General features: G+C 48.2%; 1 protein-coding gene across 17 annotated transcripts in view; it reads right to left on the bottom strand.

Moving 5' to 3' along the window:
- Positions 1-12,915, bottom strand: part of SUN1 (Sad1 and UNC84 domain containing 1) — a 65,088-nt gene extending 52,173 nt beyond the window's left edge. For 7 of the 17 annotated variants that reach the window (XM_075899537.1, XM_075899540.1, XM_075899539.1 and 4 more), the window contains exon 1: positions 6,385-6,607. The gene's annotated coding sequence lies outside the window, so the exon portion shown is untranslated. Of the gene's footprint in view, positions 1-6,384; positions 6,609-12,806 lie in introns of those variants that run through there. The other 10 variants (XM_006112831.4, XM_075899551.1, XM_006112834.4 and 7 more) reach the window with 4 other exon arrangements.
- Positions 12,916-15,427: the final 2,512 nt, after the last annotated feature.

The raw sequence follows: 15,427 nt of genomic DNA, 5'->3' as shown, positions 1-15,427 counted from the left end.
CACAACATACAGGGGGAGAACATGCACGAAGCCAAACAGTTATCCTCATTAGACAGAGCAAGATACTTGTCAGGACACTGCAATGGTAATTTCTGATCACAATAATTATATGGTAAAAATGGAAAGTAACCAATTTTTCAGTAATAGTGCACGCAGACAAATCAGACTCTTGAATGGGGTAGAGAAGTCTAGAAAGACTGAACCACTGAAGGACATAGTGAAACAGCAGGAGAGATAAGACTCTATAAAAGCCACATCAAATGCAAACTAGGATTGCTGCATACATTGGCTCCCGCTTGTTCTTCCCCCCACTCCCATATATCAGAGGCAGCAGCATGATGGAGAGGGGCCTTGCATGTAACCGTGTACACGTTTATACCTTCACATCCCTAATGTACCCAGTTGCAACATTAATAGTTTTATTAACTATACGATATAAAAAGCCAACTGATTTAAGTTGGTTCTGTCCCTTTCTTAAGAGAAGGTATGTTAGTTGAAGCTAATTAGGACATTTTAATTCACTTTCTGCAGATAAACCACATTAAACCATGAACTGTACTTTTGCACAAATGTTACTTTGTTTCGGCTGAGCAAAAAGGGACTTACATTATATACAGTCCAACCTATGAGGTTGGGAATTGAAGTGTTCCTTGTTTATAGCAGGGATGTAAGCAAATAGTTGACTACCTGATAAGCCTAGGCTTATCGGTTAGTTAAGTAGACTACTCGCATTTCCCCCCCTTGCTGCTTTTCTGTCAGAGGCAGCAAGGGTGGGGGGGGAAAGGAAGAGCCACCTGCCCCCCCTGCAGGAGCTGGGGTGGTGGTGGGAGGAGGTGTGAAGCAGCCTCTGCCTACAGCAGGCCCAGGCTAGCCGTAGGCAGAGGCTGTTCCACACCCCACAGAGCAGCCCCTGCTGGCAGTAGCCCGGACTGGCCGCGAGCAGAGGCTGCTTTGGCAGCAGCGCCTGTCCGCCGAGGATCCCAGCTTCCTGCTGGGATCCCCCACAGACAGGGGCTGCTGGACCTGATGTGAGCCAGGACAGAGAGCCTGGCTCAGTCACGGCTCATTCTGGGTCCAGGTCTGGGACCTACCCTGGCTGCACCTCTTCAGTTTAAACAAAGTAGGAGCCAGGCTGCCTGCCCACCTGGCTCTTACTGCATTTAAACTGCAGAGCTGCAGTGGGGATAGCTCCCAGACCCGGTGAGAGCTGGCACTAAGAGTCTTTCCTTATCGACTAATCTGGTAGGTAATAATTTTATCGACTACATGATTAAATACCCGCTTCTTAACATCCCTAGTTTATACTATTCATATTATTTAGCTGGAGATAAATCTGCACAGAAAACTGTATAACTTCTTTATGTATTAAGAATGGCTGACGCATTTTTTTCAAAAGCACGTAAGCATCAAGAATATCAAGTCATCTCAATGTTGATTTTGCTGAAGTACCTGCTGAATGTAACAGAGCAGGTGTACTGTTGTTTTCACACTAACAGAAGCATATGTATTAAATCTTTACTCTGACGTGCTCTTCAAAATTTAATTGATCATAGGAATTCAGTTGGTGTTACAAGAACACCCCACACAGACTGACTAGGAATCCCTACCCCTGCCAACTGCTCAGCTTTCAGTCTTTGTGATATCATTTCACTAACTCTAATCAGAGTTTTCCAAAACAGATAAAACCTAAATTTGTGATGTAAGACGCATGACCATCCCTGAAGGGGTGTGCGGTCCAAGACAATCCTCCCTCTTTTTCTTGCATCTTCACCCACCCAGTTTCCCTTCTCAAGTTTTTAAATAAGATTAGATACAATTTAGATGATTTCACTAAAAGTAGATATATTTCTGATCCCTTTAAAAAAGATTTGTGAGAAGAAAGGCATTGAGAGTGATCTTCACTACTGATTGTATTCCAATACATTTCACATAATTAAAATGAAGTGAGTGCAGTTAGTTATACTAAGGTCAGCTGGCCTTTGGTCCTCATGTTACTACAGAGCAATCCAGTCTCTAGCATGACTTCCAGTCACAGACTCATTACCTAACTGCCTGGTAACAGCAGAAAATAAAAAAAGTCTAGAAACTTTGCTCAGTTTGTTGAGTTCAAAATGAAATTATGGAGTATGTCTACACTACGCAGCTTGTAGCAACAAGACTATGTCTACGACCTTATTGCTAAAAGTCATCAAGCGTGAATGCTGTTTGTAGGCACTTTTGCCAACACAATACTTCACCTCCAATGAGCGGGTTTCACTTTGTCAGCAGAAGAGCACTCCTGCCCACAAAGCAGTGTTCACATTTTCACTTGCTACGGCAAAACTACATAAAGTGTAGACATACCCAAGAATGCTTGTCCAACAACAGAGGGATGCAGAAGTTAGGTATGCCTCTATCCGTAATGGTTTCAAAAATTAACAGCAAGTACAAAGCAATTCTAATGGCTGAAAATAATAAACAGAGCCTTAAGAGCCTCTGCTTACAAGTTATAGTATAAAAGTCACAGCCATGGTTTTCAAAAGTGCATATCTAAAGTTGAAAATTAATGGATTTAGATACCAAAATATGGAGTGACTTCATTTTCAGGAGTACCAAGCACACGGCAATACCTTTAAAAAAATTATCAGGTTAACTACTTTAAGAGCCTAACTATACAATCAGTCAGTTCCCTTTATTCAGGGGACTATTTCACATAGTAACAGGAGAAAAAAAAAAAACGAATCAACTTTTAAGAGAGTTGAAGGTGATGGCGTCACAATGGTGTCATGATGCTCTTGGCAAAGGATGCTCCAGAGCAGGCATAGCAGCTGTGCCGTGGGCAGAGGATGCTCCAGCCAGGCCGGCCTGCTGCCCACTTCCATTTAAAGCAGTTAATTGGTTAAACATAATGTTTAACTGCTTAGCTGGTTAAATGGAATTTTACATCCCTAGTCATGAGAGAATCTGACAACAGTGTAAACTTTTCACAATTCTTAACTGTTTAAATTAATATTGTCAAGTTTAGCAGGCCAAAGACCTGACTCACTCTGCCTCTGTTGTCCTTCCTTTTTCCTGTCTGTTAGAAAAATCTATATAATTTGTACATAAAATGGTGGTTCAGGATAGAAGAGTGAAAGAACATGAGAAGGACCACTGGTCTGACCCAGTGTAGCCTATCTACCCTAGTATCCTCTCTGACAGCGGCCAATGCCAGATGCTTCAGAGGGAATGAACAGAACAGAGCAATTATCCAGTGATCCATCACATTGTCCAGACAGTTTCTGGACATCAAAACCTTAGGGACACCCAAAATATGGTGTTGCACCCCTTAACATCTTGGCCAATAGCTACTGATGTACATATCCTCCATGAATTTATCAAACTGAACACAGTTATAACTTTGGCCTTCACAACATCCCCTGGCAAAGAGTTCCATAGGTTCTAAGAACAAATTAGTTATTTACAAAAAGACCAATAAAACCCAAACTAGGTTTCTGATGCAACAAAGTACAGACAAGTAAGAGACCAAAGCATAAATTTTGGCAAACAGGGTGTAAGCAGGCACTGCATAACTTCAAGACACCACCTCTATTATTTCATCTCAGTCAACATCCATGTTTCTCCTAGACATGTTTGGAAATGTGTTGATTTTTAGGGAGAGGAAATAATCTCGTGAAGTGGCATCACCTCAGGGCAAACCAACAGTTGGTGATATAATGAGTCCTGAGGGTGCTATGATAATAGGTGATAACATAACCCTTGAGTTAGTTATGCTACAAGGGAAGATGGAACTTTGGAAGCACTACAGGAGGACCTATCCTCTGTACAAAGAGATGCAGTTGTGGGAAAATCCAAAGCCATCAGGCCAGCAGCATGATTACAGAACCATGCTCTACATGGTACCTTGTCCCAAGAGGCCTTTATTCCTGAAGGGGAACTACAACTCTTGTTATGAAGCTATAGAAAACAAGAGACATACTTGATTAACTGTTCCAACGAAGCCATGAGTTTCATCATTGACTTCAGGAGGCTCAGGAAATCACTTTCAGGCACACCAAAGGGGCGGGGGGGGAGGGGGGCGAGGGGAGGGAAAAGGGGGGAAAAAAGAGGGTGGCAAAGTGGGCAGTTATCCTAGAGCCTGGCAATTCAAAGGGGCCCAAGGTTCCCAGCTGCCATTACTGCTACTGAAGCAGCCAGAGCCCCAGGCCCTTTAAATTCATGGAGAAGGAGGAAAGGGGTGCACCACACTCTGGGTATTATGGAGAGCTGGCTGCCCCAACCCTGTCCCTTCCACCTGAGGCCCTGCCCCTTACAGGAACATGAAGCTGCCCCCCACTTTGACCAAAGGCCGGTGGAGGCTGTCCAAGCTCCGGTCACCCCTTGACTTTTTTGACCCCTTCCTTTAAATCAGTGGTGGGAACCTAAGGCCCAAGGGCTGGATACGGCCTCCAGATTGCCTGGATCCGCTTCCCCCCTATGCTGACATTCCAGCCCCACAGCTCCTAGGGGGCTGGAGTGCCAGTGCTGGCTCCCTGCTGCAGGGAAGGAGCCCCAAGCCTCACAGGCACGAGTCAGGCAAGCCAGAGCCTGATCCAACCCACAGACTCTGCCTAGCCCGGGGTGGGGGAAGAAGGGGAGCCCCCCAAATCTTCTAGCCTTGCCCCCCCCCCCCCCCAGGCTCTGGTGTGCAAAGGGAATGTTTTCCTGTGGGAGAGTTTTCATGCTTCTCAGTCAGGGACCAAGTCAGTGGGAGGGAGGGGTTCCTTCTCATTTCTGTGGTCCCTGATTGATTTTTCTGGGGGTTAGTGGCCCTTCACCCAAAAAAAGGTTCCCCGTCCCTGCTTTAAATGAAGGTGACAAGGCTCATAGGTACTGGCTTTTTAGAATAAACCTGTCATGACAGATGCATGGCACTTTGAATTCACTGTAACAGGGACTAGAATGAGCCCCAACTTACATTTGTGACTTATGTGATTTCCATTGCAATAATGTTTGGGTGCAGTAATCTTTTCTTAGTATTTTAACCTCACAAACACCCCATTTGTGGAGCTGAGAAATTAAGCGAGTTTCCCAAGGTCACACAAGAAGTCTGTGTTGAAGCATGGAACTGAACTCATGTCTCCCAATTCCCAGGCTACTGTCTTTACTACTGGACAATACTTCCTCTCTAACATTAGGACCAGGGAAAATAACAGTCTTAAGAGGAAAAAGACAATGGACAAATACTAGCAGCAAAATATAAGACACCAGCCTTGTAAGAGCAAACCTATGTTAATGCACTACAAATGGGAAATGAGATTTGGTAAGACAATGGGTCTCACACATTACAAAGAGTTCATAGCATAAGATTTGACAATGTTACTTAAAACATAATCTACTACTTTAATTCTACACTTGAAAGCAGACACATTCATTTAAATTATTCATATAGAAAAAAATGCTACCACCATAAACTCCAAATAACCTTTACTGGACTATGCACTCTCATTACTATAATATTTAATAATGTAAGAATTCCCAGTAGTCAACTGTTTCTACTTGTAATTTCAAACTTTAAACTCTGCTATTGTTCACAATAAGTATTAAATACTAATATTGTCCTATTTAGTAAGAATTTAGCCATCTGAAATTCCCAAACTAGTAATTATTAACATTAACTTTGTATTAACTTCCTTGGAGCGTATCTTTAATTTTTACAGTATCTTTCCCACATAACCCCAAAACTAATAGTTTAAAACAGGCTGAAAAGCAGAGAGCTTAAAGCAAATATCAAACACGTCTCAATACAAAATATTTGTTCATAAAGATAAGAATAACTTTTAAAATATGATATTTATATACTGTTTCTTTAAAAGGCTTGGAGGACAATAACATTTACAAAATAGTGTAATTTAAGAGATTTATGTAAAGATCCGTGCTATAATACACTTGATAGTTGCCAAACTATAACACTACTACCAAAGCCTGGTTTGTTAAATAGATAAAAAGCTATATATTCAAGTTAAGGACCATTTTAAACATAAAAAGGAGCTGAACAGAAAATATCTACAGATTCAGTTGTAATGAGACAACAAACATGTCTGCTCATTGTTTGTACACAGACTGTAAAACATGTCATACTTAAAATGCGTAGAGTCATTTTACAGACTAGGAACCTTCAGCTCAGACAGTGATTTAAAAAACTCAAAAATGAATTTGCTGCACATGAATATAATCAGGCCTCTTAAATTAAAGAGATACAATAGTCTATTGAAGGTTCACTAGAATCAGGTATTTAAGCAGGTTAACTTGTAATAAAACGAGTAATTCCAAAACTAATTTACATTTTTCTAGATAAAGCTCCCAGATCTTTCTATTTATATTACAGTTTAACAAAAAAACAGCAACAAATGCATGGTATCAAACCTATATATCCAAAATCCAGAGTCATCCGTTTCATATATTAAGAATGATTATATGCTTCAGCATTCTGTTCAAGATCCAGCAGTCCCAGGCAAAATAATTCAAGGCAAGTTTGCAAGTTGACAGCACATTATTTTCTATTCCACACTGCAGAATTCCAAAATGGCTTCCCAGTCTCAACAAAGCATGAAGGATCAGACTAATCTGATCCAGCCTCTTAAAGCTCCCACTGTCAGTCAGAGACAGAGTTTAAATTTATTGGACACTGCTACTTAAACCAGCCCACACATTTAACCTGTTAGTTTCTGTCCATGTTAAGGGATTGGCAGTCTCACATCTGAGACTTTCGCTAGTATTTTATTTATAGTTATATGCTACCATTGGTTTAACTAACATTTTTCAATAAACTTTGTACCAATGAAAATACACAGTACTTGTTTTGTAAAATGTATGTTTCAGGTGTCTGGTAAAACATTTTGCAAGACCTATTTTTTCACCACTTATTTCTTCATTTTGCAAAATGAAGAGATAAGCCTGATCCAATTTTCTGCTTTTTATAATACAGCTAAATTCCCACCCCCAAACACACCAGTTGTAGCCTTATTTAAATTAGCTCTTAATCTCATTTCAACGAAGTAGTAAAGGCAGAAAAACATGACATGTCACAACATGATTTGTTAGTGAACAAATGCAAATAGAACAAAAAGGTTAATAAACAAAGCTCTCTTTAAGAAGATCATTTGCAAAGCCAATGTTCTACCTGGCATTTCTCTTTATTAAAATCAGCAAAGAGTTTCATTTTGACAGCAGTAAATATTGCCTCCAAACATTAGAGAAGGAACTGGAATGTAAAATTAATGTTCCACTAGTTTCCTTATCGCTGAAACATTTACAACCCTTAAAACTTAGTTTCAAAGTAGTAAAACATATGTTTACATGGAGTATTTTATATTCCAAATCTTTAATCAAATGTATTTAATACATCAAAACCTGTTCCTTCTTCACTTTCAGGTGTTACCATTTTAAAGCACAAACACCATGCTGGACACTCCTCCCAAAGTTGTACTCATGTTGGCACAGTGCATGTGCCTAGAGCTGGGTTTAGCATTAATTAATTAAGTAGTTTACAGCACTTCCTATCCCTTCCCCCACCCCTTTTAAATAATAATAATTAAAAAAATCCAAGAAATCTATTGCCCTGGGGGAAATTATCAATTTTCAAAAGATTGCCATTAAGCAACCAAAACATTATTTTATATACAAGCATTTGGAAAGCTCTGAAATTTACTGTTTGATCTTGATCTTGCAATTGACTGCACATAGTTTCCCATTATCCGTACAGAGCCCCACTAAATTCAGTGAGGCTCCCTATAGCAAATGTTCCCACATGCAATGAAAGGCATAATTCTGAATCATGTTTCAAAGGATGCTTTTAGCATATTTTAACTTGCACTTTCTGTGGGTAATTGTAGAAGTGAGAAAATGTTTATCTAGGAAAAATTTCATTTCCTCTTCCTGAAATGTTAGTTTGAAAAACAACATTTGGCATCTGTTAAGAACCTTAAAATGTAGATTATCAGCTAATCAGGTTAGTGTTGATGGGGAAGGGCATATGCTACCCTGGCTGAGGCTCTGCTGTTTCAATGTACTAGGAGACAGGCTGCTGCAGGACAGAGGCAGCAAGGGCAGGTAGGCGGGCAGGCGGAGAACGACTAGTTGAGTATTGACTCAACTACCCAATAAGCCAAGGCTTATCGGGGCAGTCGACTACTCGCTTATATCCCTAGCATCTGCTGAAGAGACATTAATACTTTAACTTGGTTATACATATACTAGAAGATTTACCCCACATTGCTTGGGTCCTTCAGGGCAGGGGCCTATATATGTGGGAGGTGTATGAGTCGAGGGGGGGGGGGAGGTGCCTCAGGCAAGAAGGTGGGAGGGTTCAGGACAAGGGGGGTGCAACATTCAGGGCAGGGGTCTCTCAAACGAGGAAGCTCAAAGGTTGTAGGGGGAGTTTACCAGGGCCCTGTTTGCACCTCCTGGGAGGGGTTGTCTGATCCTTTGTGGGGCAGCTGGGCTGCCCTCCTACTGGTTGTTCCTCACTGGGGAGTGAGCCAGGACTGGGCTGTCCAACGCGCCCTCCAGCTCATTTCTAGGGAGGGCAGGGCTGGGCTTTCTGGCCAAGCCTCCAGTTTATCAGGGGGAGAGAAAGGCTCCATGGGCCAGCCTCAGCCCCCACCCCCTGCCTGTCTGGGGTGGGAGTGCAAGGGTTCTGCTGCCTGGCCTCTGCCTCCAGCACAGGAGAATGGGCCTCCTCTGCCTGGCCCCAGTCTGCAGCTTGTCCAGGGCAGTGGGGCTCCCTCCCCTGCATCTGGCACAGGAGAAGGAGTTTGCGGTAGTCATGTAAAATCCCATTTAATTAACCAGTTACATGTTGGCTGTGTCTACAATTGGTGTGATCTTGCGCAAAAGCAACTGCTTTTGCGCCAAAACTTGCTGCCTGTCTACACTGGCCGTGAGTTCTTGCGCAAGAACACTGACGTTCTAATGTATGAAATCAGGACTTCTTGCACAAGAACTCTGATGCTCCCGCTCAGGAACAAGCCCTTTGCACAACTGTTCTTGCGCAAGAGGCCAGAGTAGACAGGCAACACGAATTTCATGCGCAAAAAAGCCCTATGGTTAAAATGGCCATCAGAGCTTTCTTGCGCAAGAGAGCATCTACACTGGCATGGATGCTCTTGCACAAACGCACATGCCAGTGTAGACGCTCTCTTCTGGAAGAGTTTTTGCACAAGAACTCTTCCGCAAGTGTTCTTGCACAAAGTCATGCCAGTGTAGACATAACCGTTATGTTTAACTGGTTAAGTGATTAAACAGCAGAAGTGGGGGGGATGTAGCCAGGCTGGAATGGCTCCCTTGCCATGGTTCAGGTGAGGGTATACAGCAGCAGACTCCTGTGGCTACATCTACACTAGAAGATATAGATGTGTTTCCCAATTCATGTTGTAGTAATGTGTTGTATACTATACAACACATTAATACAACATAAGTTGGTAGATATGGGTACAGATACACTCCCTCTCAGGATTGTCCTTTTTTTTTTTGTTTGTTTTTAAAGTTCAAGTATGGTAACCCTCTATTTTTAGCACAATAGCTCTGCACACATATGTCTGTGAGAACTGAGAATCATGTCCCAAATTCCTAGTTTAGCTGTTGCCTGTGTGACACAGACATAACACTTCAGTTTCCAAGAAAATATGGCCTTTTACTTGTAACAAATTCCTCTAGAACAGTGTTTCCCAAACTATGGGCCGCAGCCCAATACTGGTCTGCGGGAAAAAAAAAAAAAGCCGGGTCTCAGCATTGCTGCTGGGGTGTTCCGGGCTCCCAGAGTGCCCATGTGGCGCCAGGTCCCCCAAGCCCTGGGCCGGGCTGGACAAGAGGATGCTGCTGGATGTTCCAGGCTCCCAGCAGAGGCGTAGCCGGGGGGAGCAGAGGAGGCAGTTGCCCCCGGGCGCCATGCTAGGGGGGACGTCAGGCTGGGCTGTGGTGGGGAGGAAAGTGCATGGGTGCTGGGCTCAACTGGGCTGCAGGAGGAGGAAGATGTGGGAACCCAGTACTGGACTCAAGGGTAGGGAAGAGGTGCTGGCCTGCAGGAGTGGGGAGGTGCGGGGTGCTGAGCTGGGTTGGGCTGCGGGGTGAGGGGGAAGGCAGGGGGAGATGCAGAGCTCAGAGCTCAATTTGGCTGCAGGAAAAGGGAGATGCTGGGAACCCGGGGCAAGACTCAAGGGGAGGGAGGAAGGAAGGGAGGGAGAGGAAATCAGAGCTGGGCTCAGCAGTTCTGTGGGGCTTGGAGGGAGGTACTGTGCTGTGGGGGAGACATGCAGGGAACCAGTGCGGGGCTCAACTGGGCTGAGGTGGATGGGGGAAGGCATAGGGAACAGAAGGTCAGCTCAGCTGGGCTGTAGGGAACTAATGCTGCACTCCTTTGGATTGTGGGGAATGGTTTTGGGGGAGGTGCAAGGAACCAGATGAGGTGGGCAGCTCAGTGAGGTGAAATGACCTCCCCGAGTCCAAAAAATCCCTCATCTGGGACCAGTCAGGTCCAGAGGGTGCCAGACCAGGGAGGTCCAAGTCCCCTCCTTGCACCCTCCCTCCTAGCCAGATACCCTACCCCCAATCTGCTCCTGCTCCCACCTCCCAGAGTGCCCGTGCGGCACCAGGTCCCCCAAGCCCTGGCCAGGTGGAGGATGCAGCCGGATGTTCCAGGCTCCCGGAGTGCCTGTGTGGCACCAGGATCCCCAAGCCCTGGCCGGACAGAGGATGCAGCTGGCTGAAACACTGAAAATTTATTCATTTTTTATATACATTTATATTTTTGGGCTGCCAAAAACAGTACTAAAAAAAAAAAAAAAAAAAAAGATTCCAAATAAAGTAAAAAGTTTGGGAAACCCTGGTCTAGCCAGCTTTCTATCCATCTTATAGTCCATTTATCTAATCTATATTCCCTTAACTTGCTGGCAAGAATATTGTGGGTGACTATATCAAAAGCTGGCACTGGGGGCTTTGGGAGGACCAGAAACAATATATTTGCATATTCAGAATTTGCTTAATGAATATGCAAATATGCAATTGAATGCTACCAGTCCTCCAAAAGCTCGTGAATGGATTGAATGGATTTCCTGGTCCCTGTGTCAAAAAGTTTGGGAACCCCTCTTCTAGAACAATGCTGACTTCTCTCCCTTCACTTTACAGTGATTACTTTTGGATCTACAGGAACACTTATAATCTGGCATAATAAGCCAATTTCACTAAAGTCTTCCTAGAAGGTTTATATTTTCTATTTCTTAATCTCATGACGGCACCAACAAGATAGATTCTGCCCTACTAATTACAGTGCCTCTCTGGCTCTGCCCACGATAATACCATGCCTAAAATAATCTGATGTCAGTTTACACCTACACACATGTAAAGCAAAAGTTGTAATAGATAAAATATATTATAATAGTCTGTTAGGAGCTTCTGAAAACTATCTGGGAATGCTGGACTGGAGAGCTGTTTAACAGAGCTCATTTTTCTCTCAGGGAAAGAAAACATTATTGCTAATAGGCCTATCTATGGCAGGAACAAAAATATAGCACTAGTGCAGACAACACACCAGCAGCATGGCACTGGCAGAGATAGTATGCATGCGTTAACTGGAGCAGAATGGGGACTAGTGTTCATGGTTTGTGAAGGGCCACCCCTCACATGATAGTGAAGGGCTCCATAGTTATTCACTGCACTGGTGTGGCCTCAGCTGGAGTACCGTCCATTATTGGATGTGGCACTTAAGGAAAAGCGTGGACATGCTGGAGAGAGTCCAGAGAACAGCAACACACACACACTACATATGCTCCTACACTTCATCCCACTCTCCCTACCTTTAATATCAGCAATTCACAGACACTTACCTTCCTTCCTCCCCCTTTCCACCCCCCCCCATCCCCCTTCTGTTCTGCAATGTGATTTGTCCTTTTCATATTTGTTCATTTTTTTAAATTGTATCCTTTGGTATATATGGTTGTGACTACTTTCTTCCACTATTTGATCTGAGGAAGTGGGTCTGGCCCACGAAAGCTCATCATCTAATAAACCATCTTGTTAGTCTTTAAAGTGCTACATTGTCCTGCATTTTGCTCCTACACTTCAGTTAGTCTATAAGGTGCCACAGGACTCCTTGTCGCTTTTGCAGATTCAGACTAACACGGCTACCCCTCTGATACTTGACAATACACAGTTTTTAAAAACCCTGAGGCGGGGGGAGGGGGGGAGGTTAAAACATGGGGACAGTTAATCTTCAAACACTTTAGGGGCTGTTAGAGAGGAATCCGCTGTTCTCCCTCTCAAGGCAGGACGAGCAGCAATGGGAGGAAGCTGCAGCCAGGGAGCTCCAGGTCAGCTATTAGCAAACTCTTCAGTAGAGAGTAGCAGAGGGGACGCTGTGGAAAACGACTCCCCAGAGGGGCGCGGGTTTGGGACACGGGGCAGGACTGAGACCCCCTTGGGCTCCCTGGCACATAGAGGCGGGGAGGTGTCTAATCGCCACAGCCCAGCAGCAGAGAGGGGCAGCGCGTGGCCGAGCACAGGCTCCTGGGCGAGCTTCGCAGCCCGCTCCTGGCCAGCGCCAGGCCGGGTCCCGCCTCAGGGGGCCGCGGAGCCCCCTTCCCGGAGAGGCAGCGGCGGGGCGGGCTGAGGGAGGGGCCTCCCCTCACAGGGTAGCGCGGCGCCCCCGCCCCGGCGAGGTAATACCAGGGTCCCCGCGGACAGGGGCGGGGACCCCGGGGCCTGGCTCCCCGCCTGAAGGGCGGCGGGGAACGGGCGCCCCGCAGGGCGAAGCCGGGTCTCGCCACGCGAGCGCGCCCCCGGAGAGACGTTACCTGCGCGGGGAGGAGGGACGAACGGCAGCAGCACGCCGCAGGCCCCGCCCCCAGCGCCCTTTACGAGCCGCCCTCAGCTCCCGAAGCCCCGCCCCGGCCGCTACGCAGGGATCCCCGCTGCTCCCCTGACACCGCCCCGCCCCTGGCTCCCGAGCGTGGTGTGACCCCCCCCCCCCCCCCAGTCACAGTGAGACACACCCCATCACAGCACCCGAGCGTGGTGTGACCCCCCCAGTCACAGTGAGACACACCCCATCACAGTACCCCAGCGTGGTGTGACCCCCCCCAGTCACAGTGAGACACACCCCATCACAGCACCCGAGCGTGGTGTGACCCCCCCAGTCACAGTGAGACACACCCCATCACAGCACCCGAGCGTGGTGTGACCCCCCCCAGTCACAGTGAGACACACCCCATCACAGCACCAGAGCGTGGTGTGACCCCCCCCAGTCACAGTGAGACACACCCCATCACAGCACCCGAGCGTGGTGTGACCCCCCCAGTCACAGTGAGACACACCCCATCACAGCACCCGAGCGTGGTGTGACCCCCCCCCAGTCACAGTGAGACACACCCCATCACAGCACCCCAGCGTGGTGTGATCCCCCCCGTCAGTCACAGTGAGACACACCCCATCACAGCACCCGAGCGTGGTGTGACCCCCCCCAGTCACAGTGAGACACACCCCATCACAGCACCCCAGCGTGGTGTGACCCCCCCAGTCACAGTGAGACACACCCCATCACAGCACCCGAGCGTGGTGTGACCCCCCCCGTCAGTCACAGTGAGACACACCCCATCACAGCACCCGAGCGTGGTGTGACCCCCCCCAGTCACAGTGAGACACACCCCATCACAGCACCCGAGCGTGGTGTGACCCCCCCCAGTCACAGTGAGACACACCCCATCACAGCACCCGAGCGTGGTGTGATCCCCCCCGTCAGTCACAGTGAGACACACCCCATCACAGCACCCGAGCGTGGTGTGACCCCCCCCCCCAGTCACAGTGAGACACACCCCATCACAGCACCAGAGCGTGGTGTGACCCCCCCCCAGTCACAGTGAGACACACCCCATCACAGCACCCGAGCGTGGTGTGACCCCCCCCCAGTCACAGTGAGACACACCCCATCACAGCACCCGAGCGTGGTGTGACCCCCCCCAGTCACAGTGAGACACACCCCATCACAGCACCCGAGCGTGGTGTGACCCCCCCAGTCACAGTGAGACACACCCCATCACAGCACCCGAGCGTGGTGTGACCCCCCCAGTCACAGTGAGACACACCCCATCACAGTACCCCAGCGTGGTGTGACCCCCCCCAGTCACAGTGAGACACACCCCATCACAGCACCCGAGCGTGGTGTGACCCCCCCAGTCACAGTGAGACACACCCCATCACAGCACCAGAGCGTGGTGTGACCCCCCCCAGTCACAGTGAGACACACCCCATCACAGCACCCGAGCGTGGTGTGACCCCCCCAGTCACAGTGAGACACACCCCATCACAGCACCCGAGCGTGGTGTGACCCCCCCCAGTCACAGTGAGACACACCCCATCACAGCACCCCAGCGTGGTGTGATCCCCCCCGTCAGTCACAGTGAGACACACCCCATCACAGCACCCGAGCGTGGTGTGACCCCCCCCAGTCACAGTGAGACACACCCCATCACAGCACCCCAGCGTGGTGTGACCCCCCCCAGTCACAGTGAGACACACCCCATCACAGCACCCGAGCGTGGTGTGACCCCCCCCCGTCAGTCACAGTGAGACACACCCCATCACAGCACCCGAGCGTGGTGTGACCCCCCCCAGTCACAGTGAGACACACCCCATCACAGCACCCGAGCGTGGTGTGACCCCCCCCAGTCACAGTGAGACACACCCCATCACAGCACCCGAGCGTGGTGTGATCCCCCCCGTCAGTCACAGTGAGACACACCCCATCACAGCACCCGAGCGTGGTGTGACCCCCCCCCCAGTCACAGTGAGACACACCCCATCACAGCACCAGAGCGTGGTGTGACCCCCCCCAGTCACAGTGAGACACACCCCATCACAGCACCCGAGCGTGGTGTGACCCCCCCCCAGTCACAGTGAGACAAACCCCATCACAGCACCCGAGCGTGGTGTGACCCCCCCCAGTCACAGTGAGACACACCCCATCACAGCACCCGAGCGTGGTGTGACCCCCCCAGTCACAGTGAGACACACCCCATCACAGCACCCGAGCGTGGTGTGACCCCCCCCCGTCAGTCACAGTGAGACACACCCCATCACAGCACCCGAGCGTGGTGTGACCCCCCCCGTCAGTCACAGTGAGACACACCCCATCACAGCACCAGAGCGTGGTGTGACCCCCCCCAGTCACAGTGAGACACACCCCATCACAGCACCAGAGCGTGGTGTGACCCCCCCGTCAGTCACAGTGAGACACACCCCATCACAGCACCCGAGCGTGGTGTGACCCCCCCCCGTCAGTCACAGTGAGACACACCCCATCACAGCACCCGAGCGTGGTGTGACCCCCCCCGTCAGTCACAGTGAGACACACCCCATCACAGCACCCGAGCGTGGTGTGACCCCCCCCGTCAGTCACAGTGAGACACACCCCATCACA

Source organism: Pelodiscus sinensis, chromosome 16, assembly GCF_049634645.1.
Source record: "Pelodiscus sinensis isolate JC-2024 chromosome 16, ASM4963464v1, whole genome shotgun sequence".
Classification (NCBI taxonomy): domain Eukaryota; kingdom Metazoa; phylum Chordata; order Testudines; family Trionychidae; genus Pelodiscus; species Pelodiscus sinensis.
The sequence above is the reverse complement of the archived record's forward strand: the minus strand, read 5'-3'. Positions and strand labels throughout refer to the sequence as shown.